The sequence below is a fragment of the Lactuca saligna genome, chromosome 6 (genome assembly GCF_052625555.1).
Source record: "Lactuca saligna cultivar CGN05327 chromosome 6, ASM5262555v1, whole genome shotgun sequence".
Classification (NCBI taxonomy): domain Eukaryota; kingdom Viridiplantae; phylum Streptophyta; class Magnoliopsida; order Asterales; family Asteraceae; genus Lactuca; species Lactuca saligna.
In genome coordinates this window covers 77,675,502-77,691,620 of record NC_136422.1, presented here as the reverse complement: position 1 = coordinate 77,691,620, position 16,119 = coordinate 77,675,502, and positions in this window count along the sequence as shown.

Below are 16,119 nucleotides of genomic sequence, written 5' to 3'. Positions count from 1 at the left end.
CACACATATAAACACATATAATATGATGGCTTTGAAAACCAATTACCCGATTGATTTGGTTATTGTTTAATTTTGATATATATATATATATATATATATATATATATATATATATATATATATATATAGTAATCATAAGTTCCTTAGATCTATTGTGTGTTAGAATGAACCAATAAAAATTTAGTATAAATTAAATGATTATTTAATTAATTAAAGATATATGATAAATGATTTCCATAACTTTATTTATATTAAATGATATCCATAATTAAAATTTATTTTTCATAGAAAGTAATTAAATTCGCCATTAATGTAAGCAGTAATATTATTTCGGAATGAATTGACATCTAGGTTTTCATGTTTGGGGTTTGTCTTTTGTTTCAGCACTCAGTCACTTAAAATACAACAAAATCATCTGGAACATTGAAACGAGTGTGTTTTCTACAAGAATACACTATTTTTCTGCTTGAATACACTCTCATTTTGTTAAAATAAACTCTTCATTCTACTAGAATACATTATCGTTCACTATATTCCAGGCGACTTTATTGTATTTTGAGTGAGTGGGTCTTGAAATAAAACACGAACCCATATACAAAAATCAAGTAGTGAATTCATCTAAAAAATATTGTTGTTGACATTAATACCGAATTTAATTAGTTTCGATATAAAAAGAATTATATATGTAATCATTTAATATACATTCAATTATGGATGTCAATTAATAAAATAGAGGTATTGAGATTCAACATCAACTACATAATTCACATCTGCTGCTCTAACCCTCTAGAGTACCGTCGCGGCGGGTCAATGATAATCATAAATGATTATGTACCGCCGTATGTTCCTTTCACCTCTGTCACATTCCCTACCACCACAACCACATAATTCACATATGTCGCTCTAAGCCTTTATTTTTGTATTTTAATTCCTATAATACATGGAACCAACTTCATTAAAGATTGTGCTATTTCATATTATCGGTCTCCATCTCTAGTACTTTTGATCTCTTCTAAATTTTAATTTTTATATTTAATATCATGGTAATTACCTTTTTTTGTTCACATTTGGGTAACTCTATTTTTGTACGCATCTAGGTAACAAACTTCTTGGAAGTGTTTACATATGACCATTATGATCGGTTATAACTTGCTACAGTTAATCATAATGGTCATATGTGAACACTTCCAACAAGTTTAATACCTAGACGTGTCCAAAAAAATGAAGTTATCCATATGTGAACAGTACAAAAAGGTAATTACCTTGATAAATCAAATTCCCACTGAAAACTAGTTGGTAGCTGAAAAGTTAACTGGTAAAAAATAACTTTAGCTAAAACTAGCCGAAAAGCTATTTGAGAGATATGAAATTGCATAAAAAAACATTTAAAAGAATGGGTTTCTATAACTAATTAGGGGGTCGCTACTAGAAAAGTTTGAAATGGCTACGAAAATTTGCTACGGAAGTAGAATCCGTAGCTACTCTGCTCTGGAATATACTACAAAATGGCATTTTGTCACTATTTTGCTATGAAATTTGCCATAGAATTGTATTATGTAGCTAATATTTAAATAGCTACAGAATTTTGCTACGGAATCAAGATCTGTAGCTATTATACTATGGATTATTCTACAGAATAACTGAACGTTGCAATTTATGCTATAGAATTAGCTACAAAATTACCTTTTGTAGCCAATATTTGAATAACTATGAAATTTTGCTACGTAATCAGAGTCCGTAGCTAGCATTCTACGCAATTTACTAGAAAATCACAAGTCGTAGGTTTGCTATACATTTTATTACGAATCAAATTTAGTAGCTATGTTGCTACAAATTTTACTACATAATCAAAATCCATATGTATTTTTCAACAAAATTTGCTAATCTAAGTTTGTAGTTAGCTTGCTATGACATTTGCTACAAAGTCAAAATATGTAGCTATGTTGCTATAGAATTTGAGATGGAATCAAAGATCGTAGCTCTTATTCTATATAAAAGACTATTGATATTTCCTTGTGGAATTTTCCAACAAGCAATTTTAAGTGTTTGGAGGCTTCTCAACTAAAGTTTAAACCTTTAAACGATCATGAATGGCCGATGAATGAGCCTCTGACCTATCCATAACCACCCCCAACCAATTCTCAACCCATTATATTTTTCTTCTCCTACTATTCAAATTGATGATAGATAAGGTAAATATTTTATGTAATAGTTTTATATTTTTATTATAAGTATTAATAATTATTTATCTTAATAGAAATCAAATTTTGAATGGATATGTACAACCCATAAAAATAGATGTTGCTCGCTCCTCACCACATCCCCCTATCTAACTAAAGCTCTGTGTAATATGCTCTCTACATCACCCTTCCACCAATGTCCACCACATCGCCACTTCGCCACTCAGTATGTTCCTATGTTGCGTAGTCCATACATATGTCCTTCTCTTACCATCTTGTCATCATTGTGTGACTCGTTGCTTTGTGATAAAATTGTAAGATATGTTCTAAACACTAGATATTCAATATAATAAAACTATATATTAAAATATTCAAATATATATATTTTTAAACAAATCATTATATATTAATCATATCTTCTAAAAAGTCCTCATAAATAGGCTAACATGATCAAAATGTGTAACATACACGTTTTAAAATCGTGTTTTGTAATGAATAAAATTGTAAAATATTATGTCAAATTGAGTGTTGAGTTCTAACAGATGGTGTTTACTAGAAATGAAGTAAAACTATGTTTATAATCACTCAGAAAATATTGGAAGTCTTACGAGATTCCAATTAAAAGCCAAATAGTGAAATTTAGTGAAAATATAAAACTTTAAATAAGTAAAATTTTATTATTTGATGTTTTAGAGAATCTCATTAGAAATTTGTAGGCGAAAACCTCGTCAAAATCCGAGTTCTAACGAAGAAGTTATGACCAACCGAAGATCCGAGACAAAACCGGCACGGCGTCGAATGACGTAAAAAGTGAGTTTTTTATAAACTACTTTTTAGCCTTAGTAATCTAAATGAAAGTCGTAGTATTCATTAAACCGAGAAATTCGATAAAAAGAACGCCAAAATCTGACTTCGTATGAGGAAGTTATGATTTTTCGAAGTTTCAACTTAGTAGTAGACAGCTGAAAACTTGAATTTTAGATCGAGTGATATTTTACCGATACATCCTAAACGAGAATCGAAGGTCTCGTCATATGTAGTACAACGATAAAAAGTCTGACCAAAACGGATGTCGGATGAAGAAGTTATGAATTTTTAACGGATTTTCCTATCCCGATCTGTTAAAAATAATAATATTAAAAATAAATTCAAAATTAGCCAATGAAGTCTAAACGAAAGCTGTAGAGCGTAATTTTAGCTACGCGTGCATATAAAGAACGTCAAAAACGGAGCTCGTATGCGAAAGTTATGGATTTTAGAAGTTCGGGGCCCGAAAATCGAAAATTTTCGCATAAATAGTGTCCGGACACATCACTCGCACGAAGCAGCAGTGTCACCGGAGACGTGGCCGATCCGAGAAGCTTCACGTGTCGCGAGTTGAGTTGACCGAGGTGCGAGCCAATCCAGATCCGACGCGCGCTTCGCCTCGCCTTCGCCACCGAGCTGCTTCGCTGCTTGCTTCCGAGACCGACGCGTGTTCTTCCCTGATTCATCGAAGCCGAGGTCTAGCAGGAGCGAGACACGCCTTGCCTACCAACCTCGCAGCCGAACCTCGCATCCGAGCATCCCCTCTCACACCACCTGCTTCGCTCCGCTGCTGCCACCGAGCCCTTCGCTACTTAAGCCAGCTCCGAACCTCGACCCTATATAAAGAGGACTTGCGAGATCTTCCGACTAACTTTGGAAATTTGCCACTTTTAGCCCCTCTTTCCATATTTTCTTCATATTGACTTTCCCGGAAGCCCCGAAATCAATTTTAGCACCCGAAACACGTCCCGAGACCCCGAGAAGCCCGAAAATTTTATCTTTTCGGTTTTGAAGCCGTACCTTCACAGAGCCCGATTTTCAATCAAGCTCTTGGTTTTCAACATAGAAAGACATATTTAAAGCCGAAGTGCTGTCCAAATTACTATTTTAACCCCCGGTTAACTTAAGGTGAGTTCAATATATAGGAACAATTGTATGTTATGTGTTATATGTGCTATGTGTTTTTCAGTATTATCATTTTGAGTTATTTTCTCGTGTTATTCGCTATGTTTATAGCAATTGTAATACCTTTGACCATGTGATCAGTGAAAGAACTTAGATTCACATTGGTACTGGTACGTAGCCTTTGGCCATGTAGGGCATGTCTCCATAAGAGAATGACTTCTATTCTATGGCAATGGCAAATGGTTAGACAGGACTATAAGCCTGAAATCTAACAAGAGGTTAATTAGAAATTTGCATGTCATCTATGCCATTTGGGCCAAACCTTTATTGATGTATATCAAGAATTGAAAAGAATATCTTTGAATAATGTCTTTGATTGATATGAACGCTTGTCACATGATCTCACATACATCTTGTTGTTCCTCTTTTCTTTGCCACATTGAAGTATATATATGGCATAACATTATATTGTATCTATTTTTGAACTCACTAAGCATCACTGCTTATCCTATTAATGTTTAACAATTGTAGGTGATAAATAACTAGTATGTTTACATACTATTGAAAGATGTAAAATAGTTTGTAATAGTACTTTTGTACTACTTTTTATGTTTGTATAAATTACAATATCCTGAGTAGTTATGTAATATATATAACACTTTGTAATAGAAGGTTTATATCCAATAGTTTGTAAATCCTTTATATCAATGTAAAATATTGCTTTTATGAATATGCAAATATCATGTTTTGGAGTAATGATAATGTGAAATATGAAAGTTTGGGTCTTTCAAAAATACGAAAGTTGGGGTCTTTCAACCATGGTATCAGAGCAGTAGTTTAAGTGAACTAAATTCCACGGATTGGTATTTAGACTTAAACTATAGGAAGTTCAATATATGAACTTAATCACTATAAGTATAGGGATACAAACCATAGAAATATATAATTAAAAGTATTAGGTAATAGTAAACCCTAATATTCTAAAATACTATCTTACTCCGTATTTCAGATCGATGGCTGAACAAGTAAGTAGCCATACCCCTGATGTTGGTGGAGATCCTCAACCCGAGGAAGTGAATACTCCAGTATCTCCTCGTGAGGAGCGACTTTTAGGTAAACTTACCGGTGTTATTCGAAAAACTCTCGAAGAACACAAAAATAATGATGATAAAGGAAAAGAGAAAGTCATTGGAGAATCTTCAAGTGGAAAGGTGAAGCGTCCCTCGTTCAAAGACTTCAAGAGTAGTGGCGCTACGGAGTTTTCTGGTGTCCTTAATCCTATAATTGTTCTAACTTGGATTCAAAACACCGAGAAAGTATTTCGTGTTTCTCATGTGGATGATGAAGACAAGGCTATCTATGCTTCTGCAATGCTCATTGGAGAAGCTTTAGTCTGGTGGGAAGCAACATATGAAGCTCTCGATGGATGTGTGATATGTGCATATTTAGTGTGTATTAAGTATAGTTTTTATTCATATATTAGCTAAATTATCACATATTATGGACAAAAGGTACTTAAAAGTGTTAAATTATGTTTTTCAGTCCAAAGATGAAGCTCGGAAGCGAAAGGAAGCAGGAGAAGCGGTTAGGAGCTCGAGAGTGGAATGAAGAAGGAAAACACCTAAAAAAGGCTTCTACTCGTCGAGTCGAGCCTGGACTCGACGAGTCCGGTCGAGGAATCAGAAGGATAATGATTTGGAATTCCAGATAGTTATCACAATACGGAGAATGTGAGAGGGACTCGACGAGTCACCACTTGACTCAACGAGTCGGATTGCTTATTTAAAGATAGCTCCACAGATCGAGAGAGAAAGAATTCTGGGAAGTTTCAGAAGTGCTTTGCTGCGATTAAGAAGCCAGAAGAACCCTAGAAGTCGACCAAGAAAGCTAGAATTCAATTCCGGGAGTAATTAAGGCACAATTTCATCATTCTGCTTATTCTTTTGTTTTGTCAATATGATTAAGCAACTTGAACTTGTTTGTTTGCTGTTATTTACTTTAATTATGAACTAAAATCTTTAGACTTTTGTTTGGGAATACAAAGTTGACAATATGGTTTGATTGATTGGTAGGATTAATTCCAAGTTGGTGAATTTTTGTTATTTTAGCTTGCTAAAGAACCTTGTGTATGAATAATAATTAATTTTCTGTTAATAGGAAGATAATTGATTAGCATGAACATCTATTGATTATCAACCTCATATGATATGTGACCACTATACCATATGTCTAGGATTAATGAATATGAAACTAGAATTAATAAGGAAATTGAGTAAATTCATGTGCAAGCTTGTAAGATGACCATCAAACAAGAGGTTAATTAAGAATAATAAATTAGTTAGCTATTGCAAGTCTAACTTAACCCAAATAATTAATCTAGTAAACATAATTAAATTAAGCAATTGGCTACTGTTTGAGTTAGTTTATTTGCTAAGGATTAGGATAGTGAACATGAACCTAATCACTTGAATCGGTAACCAACGAAAGAATTAATCCATTGCACTATTACCTTGAAATCAACCATAGAGTTAACCGAGTTGAACTAAACAGAAGTTCCTTTCCAATTATTGAATCTAGTTAAATTGTTATTTTCTAGTCTTAAATTAGTTATAGTTAGTAAGTTTCTAGTCTTGTAAAACTAGAGAAAAAACCCTTATTTCTTAATCAACTTAGATAGAATTAGTTTTTAATTTAATTTGCCGTTCCCTGTGTTCGATACCCTGCTTATTTAGTTATACCACAATTGATAGGTTTACTGCCTTTTGTGTGTTATTTGATAATTAAAGTAGGATTAAAACTAAGTGAGTTTTACACACATCAATGTGACCAAGATAACTTATCCTGGGAGTTTTTCAAGACTCGTGTGCTAGAGAAGTATTTTCCTCTAGATATGAGGAGAAGATTGGAGAAGGAATTCCTCGAGCTTAAACAAGGAGGAATGACTGTGAATGAGTATGAAACTCAATTTAATCAAAGAGCAAGGTTTGCTACAAAGTATATTCCAACTGAGGACGAGAAAATTCAGTTATTCATGGAGGGACTACGACACGAAATCCATGATTTCGTTGTCAACCGGGATGTTATGTCATTCGATAAAGCCGTTGAGTATGCTCGAAGGCATGGGCATGACTTAGAAATACGTGGTGCTACTCTTACTATTCCAAAGCATCCATGTACTGAAAGAACTACTCCTGTTTCCACTATTCCACCAGCTCAATCTATTCGAACTGATCCAAGCAAGCAAGCACAATCTCAGAGTGCTTTTCGTGGCCGTGGTAGGTCACAATCTTTTTCTATTCAATCGTCATCATGTTGCATGTGTGGAAGGAATCATCCGGGTCAATGGAAGATAGACAAGGAATCCATTGTCTGTTATGGGTGTGGAGAAACAGGTCATATCAAACCATCTTGCCCAAGGAAGGAGGTGACTTGTTATGCATGTGGTATTACTGGCCACAAGAGCGTTTTTTCCCTACTCTTACCAGCCAAGTGACGGGAAGTCAAGCTTTTGTTCAACAACCAGCGAGAAGTTAAGTCCCTGTCCAACAACCGAAGAATACTCCAGCTACAAAGGTGGAGGTGCCAAAAGCAAAGGGTCGTGCATTCCAGATTACCGCAGAGGACGTACGTGAGGACCCAAATGTTGTGACAGGTACGTTTCTTGTCAATTCTAGACCTGCTCACATCTTATTTGATTCTGGTGCCTCGGATTCTTTCGTATCTTATGAATTTGCACATTCTTTTCAAACTATTTGCTATGCGCTCGCGCAACCATTTCACGTAGATACTGCAGGAAGTATATCATTACTTGCTGATAAAATCTATAGGGATTGTGTCATATAAATTGAAGGCTATAATTTTCTTGCTAACCTAATCCCTATCTCCTTGCCCAATTTCGATATTATTCTCGGCATAGATTGGTTGTCAAAGAACCATGCAGAACTCTTATGTTACGAAAAGATGGTACGCATTCCTATTGAAGGGGAAGATCCTATTCATGTCTATGGTGAACAAAGAATCTTAAAAATAATCTCTTTCCTCAAAGCTCGTAAATTCATATTGAAAGGTTGTCCTATCTATCTAGCCTATACAGTTAACATCTCAAGAAAGGAGAATAAAATTGTAAATGATATTCCCATTGTTAACGAATATCCCGATGTTTTCCCCAATGATCTGCCTGGACTTCCTCCGGACAGACAAGTAGAATTCCGAATTGGCCTTGTGCCCGGTGCTGCTCCGATTGCAAATACTCCTTATTCGACCGAGATGAAAGAAATGATGATCCAACTGCAGGAATTACTTGACAAAAGCTTTATTCGACCGAGTACCTCCCCCTGCGGTGCTCCAATATTGTTTGTCAAGAAGAAGGATGGATCGATGCGAATGTGCATTGATTATCGTGAGCTGAATAAGGTGACTATCAAGAACAAGTACCCACTACCTCGCATCGATGATTTATTCGATCAACTTCTGGGTGTTAGCTATTTCTCAAAAATTGATTTGAGAACTGGCTATCATCAGTTGAAAGTACAAAAGCAAGATGTATCGAAGACTGCTTTCCGTACTCATTATGGGCATTTCGAATTCCTTGTCATGCCATTCGGTTTGACAAATGCTCCTGCCGTATTCATGGATATGATGAATCGAGTGTGCCGCCCAATGCTCGATAATTCTGTCATCGTATTCATTGACGATATTCTAATCTATTCCAAGTCTGAAGCCGATCATACCGTTCATATTCGTGAAATCTTAGAACTTCTTCAAAAAGAGAAACTTTATGCTAAATTCTCGAAATGTGAATTTTGGCTCCGTCAAGTTCAATTTCTCGGCCATATTATTTCTAGTAACAGTGTATCTGTAGATCCCATCAAAATCGAAGCCATTCAAAATTGGGAAGTGCCCCGTAATGCTTCCGAAATTCGTAGTTTCTTAGTTCTCGTGGGATATTACCGGAGATTCATTAAAGACTTTTCTCGTATAGCCGTACCTCTCACAAGTCTTACACGGAAGGAAGTGAAGTTCCAATGGGGTGAAGCTTAAGAAAAAGCTTTCTCAACTCTAAAAGATCTTTTGACTCATGATCCCATCTTATCACTCCCAGAAGGTGATGATGATTTCTCCGTATATAGTGATGCTTCAAGATTGGGACTCAGTTGTGTGTTGATGCAGCGTGGTAAAATGATAGCCTATACCTCAAGACAACTGAAAGATTATGAAAAGAATTATCCCACCCATGATCTTGAACTCGCTGCAGTAGTATTTTCCCTAAAACTTTGGAGACATTACCTTTTTGGTACGAAATGCCAATTATTTACCGACCACAAGAGTCTCAAGTATATATTCAATCAGTAAACTCTGAATATGAGACAACAACGTGCCATGGAGCTGATCAAAGACTATGATTGCGAAATCCTGTACCATCTTGGAAAGGCTAATGTGGTTGCAGATGCACTTAGCAGGAAAGTTTATCGTAATAGTATGTGTTATACTATTACTCACACTACGATGAAGTTCACCATTCTTGATGAACTAGAGAAGTGGCAAGTTCAAGCTTAAAGCGAGAAAATGTAAAGAAGGAAGGAATGGTGAATTATGCTGATGTTTTACTTGATGATCCACGAGGATTAAAAGTATTTAAGAATCCGCTATGGATTCCAAAGATTGGTGGATTAAGACAAAAGATTTTAGATGAAGCTCATAAATCTAAACTATCAATACATCCTGGTACAAGTAAAATGTACTATGATGTAAGAGTTGAATATTGGTGGCCTGGATTAAAGAGATACATTGGAAGATATGTACAGGAATGCTTAGTATGCCTACAAGTCAAAGCAGAACACCAAAAGCCTTATGGAACTCCAGAATGCCTTAGTGTTCCTGTATGGAAGTGGGAAGAGTTGTCCATGGATTTTATTACCAAATTGCCAAAGACTGCTAGACAGCATGATAGCATTTAGGTAATCGTCGACCGTCTGATTAAGAGTGCACATTTTCTCACCATGCGTGAAACGGCTCCAATGGAGAAATACGCACAAGTATACTTGGATGAAATTGTTGCAATACATGGTGTGCCACTAAAGATCATTTTTGATCGCGATACTCGCTTCACTTCTCACTTTTGGGCAAGTATGCAATGGGATCTCGAGTTGCTCTCAGCACCGCTTATCATCCTTAGACAGATGGTTAGACTGAGAGAACAATCCAGACAGTAGAAGATATGCTTCGTGCATGTGTTTTGGAGTTCGGTGGTAACTGGGATAAATACTTACCGCTTGTCGAATTTTCGTATAATAACAGTTACCACACTTCAATCAAAATTCCACCATATGAAACATTATATGGTCGCAAATGGCGTATGCCGTTATGTTGGAGTGATGTAGGACAGAAGATCCTTGGAGGCCCTGAAATGATTCAAGACACCACCGACAAGATTCAAATCGTACGAGAAAGAATGAAAGCAGCCCAGGATCGACATAAGTCCTATACGGAAAAGAGAAGATGACCTATAGAATTTCAAGTGGGTGATTTCGTGATGCTGAAGGTATCCCCATGGAAAGGCCTTATGCGATTTGGGAAGAAAGGAAAGTTGAGTCCTAGATTTGTTGGTCCTTTCAAAATCATCCACTGAATTGGAAAGCAAGCTTACCGCTTAGAATTGGCTGAAGATTTGGTGGGTATTCATGATGTGTTCCATGTAAGTTATCTGCGCAAATGCTTGAGCATCTACGACGAGACAGTTCCATTATCCGAAGTGAAATTGGATAATAAGTTAAGATATGTAGAAGAGCCTGAAGAGATTGTGACTGAAAGAACAACTAAGCTACGCAATAAAGAAGTAGAATTGGTGCTTGTCAAGTGGAAACACCATTGTGGCCCAAACTATACTTGGGAGAATAAGAATGAGATAAAAGCAAAATATCCCCATTTATTTTAATCGATGTAATTTCGGGGACGAAATCCTCAAAAGGAGAAGGTATTTGTAACATACACGTTTTAAAATCGTGTTTTGTAATGAATAAAATTGTGAAATATTATGTCAAATTGAGTGTTGAGTTCTAACAGATGGTTTTTACTAGAAATGAAGTAAAACTATGTTTATAATCACTCAGAAAATATTGGAAGTGTTACGAGATTCCAATTAAAAGCCAAATAGTGAAATTTAGCGAAAATATAAAACTTTAAATAAGTAAAATTTTATTATTTGATGTTTTATAGAATCTCATTAGAAATTTGTAGGCGAAAACCTCGTCAAAATCCGAGTTCTAACGAAAAAGTTATGACCAACCGAAGATCCGCGACAAAACCGGCACAGCGTCGAATGACATAAAAAGTGAGTTTTTATAAACTACTTTTTAGCCTTAGTAATCTAAATGAAAGTGGTAGTATTCATTAAACCGAGAAATTCAATAAAAAGAACGCCAAAATCTGACTTCGTATGAGGAAGTTATGATTTTTCGAAGTTTCAACTTAGTAGTAGACAGCTGAAAACTTGAATTTTAGATCGAGCGATATTTTACCGATACATCCTAAATGAGAATCGAAGGTCTCGTCATATGTAGTACAACGATAAAAATTCTGACCAAAACGGATGTCGGATGAAGAAGTTATGAATTTTTAACAGATTTTCCTATCCCGATCTGTTAAAAATAATAATATTAAAAAATAAATTCAAAATTAGCCAACGAAGTCTAAACGAAAGCTGTAGAGCGTAATTTTAGCTACGCGTGCATATAAAGAACGTCAAAAATGGAGCTCGTATGCGAAAGTTATGGATTTTAGAAGTTCGGGGACCGAAAATCGAAAATTTTCGCATAAATAGTGTCCGGACACATCACTCGCACGAAGCAGCAGTGTCACCGGAGACGTGGCCGATCCGAGAAGCTTCACGTGTCGCGAGTTGAGTGGACCGAGGTGTGAGCCAATCCGGATCCGACGCGCGCTTCGCCTCGCCTTCGCGACCGAGCTGCTTCGCTGCTTGCTTCCGAGATCGACGCGTGTTCTTCCCTGATTCGCTGAAGCCGAGGTCCAGCAGGAGCGAGACACGCCTCGCCTACCAACCTCGCTGCCGAACCTCGCATCCGAGCGTCCCCTCTCACACCACCTGCTTCGCTCCGCTGCTGCCACCGAGCCCTTCGCTACTTAAGCCAGCTCCGAACCTCGACCCTATATAAAGAGGACTTGCGAGATCTTCCGACTAACTTTGGAAATTTGCCACTTTTAGCCCCTCTTTCCATATTTTCTTCATATTGACTTTTCCGGAAGCCCCGAAATCAATTTTAGCACCCGAAACACGTCCCGAGACCCCCGAGAAGCCCGAAAATTTTATCTTTTCGGTTTTGAAGCCCTACCTTCACAGAGCCCGGTTTTCAATCAAGCTCCCAGTTTTCAACATAGAAAGACATATTTAAAGCCGAAGTGCTGTCCAAATTACTATTTTAACCCCCGGTTAACTTAAGGGGAGTTCAATATATAGGAACAAGTGTATGTTATGTGTTATATGTGCTATGTGCTTTTCAGTATTATCATTTTGAGTTATTTTCTCGTGTTATTCGCTATGTTTATAGCAATTGTAATACCTTTGACCATGTGATCAGTGAAAGGACTTAGATTCACATTGGTACTGGTACGTAGCCTTTGGCCATGTAGAGCATGTCTCCGTAAGAGAATGACTTCTATTCTATGGCATTGGCAAATGGTTAGACAAGACTATAAGCCTGAAATCTAACAAGAGGTTAATCAGAAATTTGCATGTCATCTACGCCATTTGGGCCAAAGCTTTATTGATGTATATCAAGAATTGAAAAGAATATCTTTGAATAATGTCTTTGATTGATATGAACGCTTGTCACATGATCTCACATACATCTTGTTGTTCCTCTTTGCTTTACCACATTGAAGTATATATATGGCATAACATTATATTGTATCTATTTTTGAACTCACTAAGCATCACCGCTTACCCTATCAATGTTTAACAATTGCAGGTGATAAATAACTAGTATGTTTACATACTATTGAAAGATGTAAAATAGTTTGTAATAGTACTTTTGTACTACTTTTTATGTTTGTATAAATTACAATATCCTGGGTAGTTATGTAATATATATAACACTTTGTAATAGAATGTTTGTATCCAATAGTTTGTAAATCCTTTATATCAATGTAAAATATTGCTTTTATGAATATGCAAATAGCATGTTTTGGAGTAATAATAATGTGAAATATGAAAGTTTGGGTCTTTCAAAATGCAAACAACTGTCATTTTTCAAGAATTAATTTAATAACAAAAGATATAAGGACAAAATTAACTATGAGACCAAAATATAAAGATTTTATATAGAGGTTTTCCTAAAAATTATGACATAACCTATATTATATATAAAACCAAAATAACAACATATTTATACATCATATGTTATTGAAAAAGTAGTCATTTTGCCTATAAGCTCCACGAAATCAACTTACTAACTTATTTTACAAAAAATTTAGTTATTTTGCTCTAATGTTCCATGAAATCAACTCCTCGATAATTATAAATTATTTCAAAAGAAGTGATGTTTTGAACACCCACATTGTTAAAATCCAATTTTCAAAAGACAAAACTTCATAAATGGTCCATGCGGTATCCCAAATCTAAAGTTTAGTCTCAAAGTTTAAAAAACCTCACAAATGGTCCCTGTAGTTTTAAAACTTTTAACAGATAATCATTTTCGTTAACTTTGTTAGATTTTAGCTGTTAAATGAGTGGCATTTCCATCAATTTACTAGCACAAGGACCATTTATGAAGTTTTGCCTTATTTAACAATATATATATATATATATATATATATATATATATATATATATATATATATATATATATATATATATATATATAATCATCCTCTCTAATAAATGAAGGTTTTTATTGCCACTTGTCAAACTCTCATTCAATTTGTCAAATATCATTTAGTGGTTATTTTGAATTAATTTTTTTTCCACATGTCATTTTATAAGTTTTTCTATTTTTTTAAATTATACATAATATTTTAATGTAATAACTACATTAAATGTAGTAATAAATTGATATCAATTTAATTAATGAACTTACCTTTTAATTTTAAAATTTCCAAAATTAAATTTCATTAGTTTCTTTTATTTATTTAAATTTAAAAGATAAAAAATATTTTCTTTATAATAATTCATTTTTTTCTTATTTTCTTATAAATTTAAAGTCTTCAAAGTTTTTGACCTTTATACTTTTTTTTTAAAATTAACCCATATAATACATGGGACTGACAACTAGTTATTTAATATAGAAGTGTCTCTCTCTCTCTCTCTCTCTCTCTCTCTCTCTCTCTCTCTCTTCTTTCTCTCTCTCTCTCTCTCTCTCTCTCTCTCTCTCTCTCTCAAAAAGAAAGTCAAACCCACACCAACTTCTTCTTCTTTCCCAGACCAAATGAACACACACATACACACTTCTAGATCATATAAACACCTGTCTTCTCCATTCACTCTCATTCGAAAGGCAACCATGATTCCCCCATTCCAACCACTAGAATCGACTAATTTAGAAAATGCAAGTATATTGCTTTATTCGATAAAAAGAGAAAGTACATTGACATCATAGATAATGTGAATGAAGTATGATATATTAGCTGCAATTTGTCCTTTCTCGACTCTTTTATATATATCCACCACATGTAAAAATGATAGAGCAATAAAGAACAAGGTTTCGGTGTGAAAAATTCTCGACAAACTTCACCAATCATACACATCTGAATAAAAGAATATCATACACAAGCCAAGTGACATGAAAGTTCTAAAAACAGCTTCTGAAGTTGCCTTAATATCAGGACGTTCATTTGAAGTCTGTAAATGGCAAGTTAAAAGATTTAGAAAATGGAAAACATTTTTTCAAACAATTTGAATGTAGTAAAGCATACTCCTCTTTGAATTACTGCAGCCGTTTTGACTGGGGAATCCCCATGTTGACCGGGGATGGGTACGGGGATGGGAAATCCCCGAATAAAAAAAGTGGGGATAGGGATACCCTTCATCCCCGCCCCTGGACCCGCCCCGACATATATTTATATATAAAAATAATATAGAACATATATTTATAGTATAATTTATAATACATAAAATTTGATCTAAGTAACCTAACTCATTAGTAATTACTTGGTTGAAATTATACTTTTACTTTTTCTTTTATCTAATTTAAAATCGTGTATATATTTTGTTTCTCTTTGGTTGATCTATTTTACCTTAAATATCAATCTGATAATTTTTTTCTACTTAAGTTTTCATGTATGTATTTAAATTTGGTAGAAAAATTATTTATATCTTTATGCAATTTATGGGTAATTATATATTTTATAAAATCTTTAAACTTATGGTGGGAAAATTGAAATTTAGAGTTTTTTCTTACATAAAAGTTTGCATATTAAAAGAGAAAAACAAATCCCCGTTTCCCCATAGAGGATCCCCAGTCCCCGTTGGCGGTGGGGATGGGGGTTTATTTACGTTCCCTGATGAGGATGGGGATGGGGATGGGGATTGGGGTCCCCTGTGTTCCCCGCCCCCGTTTCTATCTCTAAGAGGGGGTGACACGCTTTAATATTATATATATATATATATATATATATATATATATATATATATATATATATATATATAAAAAATAAGGAAAAATTTCATAAATGCTCCCTGTGGTAGTGAAATGACGTAAATGCCCTTCACTTAATGGCTAAAAACTAATGGAGTTAGCAAAAAGGACCATTTATTAAAATTTTTCAAACCACAAGGACCATCTGTAAGATTTTTTAAACCTAGGGATTAAACTTCACATTTTGGGGTACCACATGGACCATTGTGAAGTTTGTCTTTTCAAAACGTGTACAAACACGTTTTTATGAAAATTTTCAAAACACCTGCTCATTTATCCGACTCACATTTGATCTAGGAAGATTATTCTTAGTGTTTTTTTCGTGGCAAAGATTCATTCCTTCTGCTCACTTTTGATCT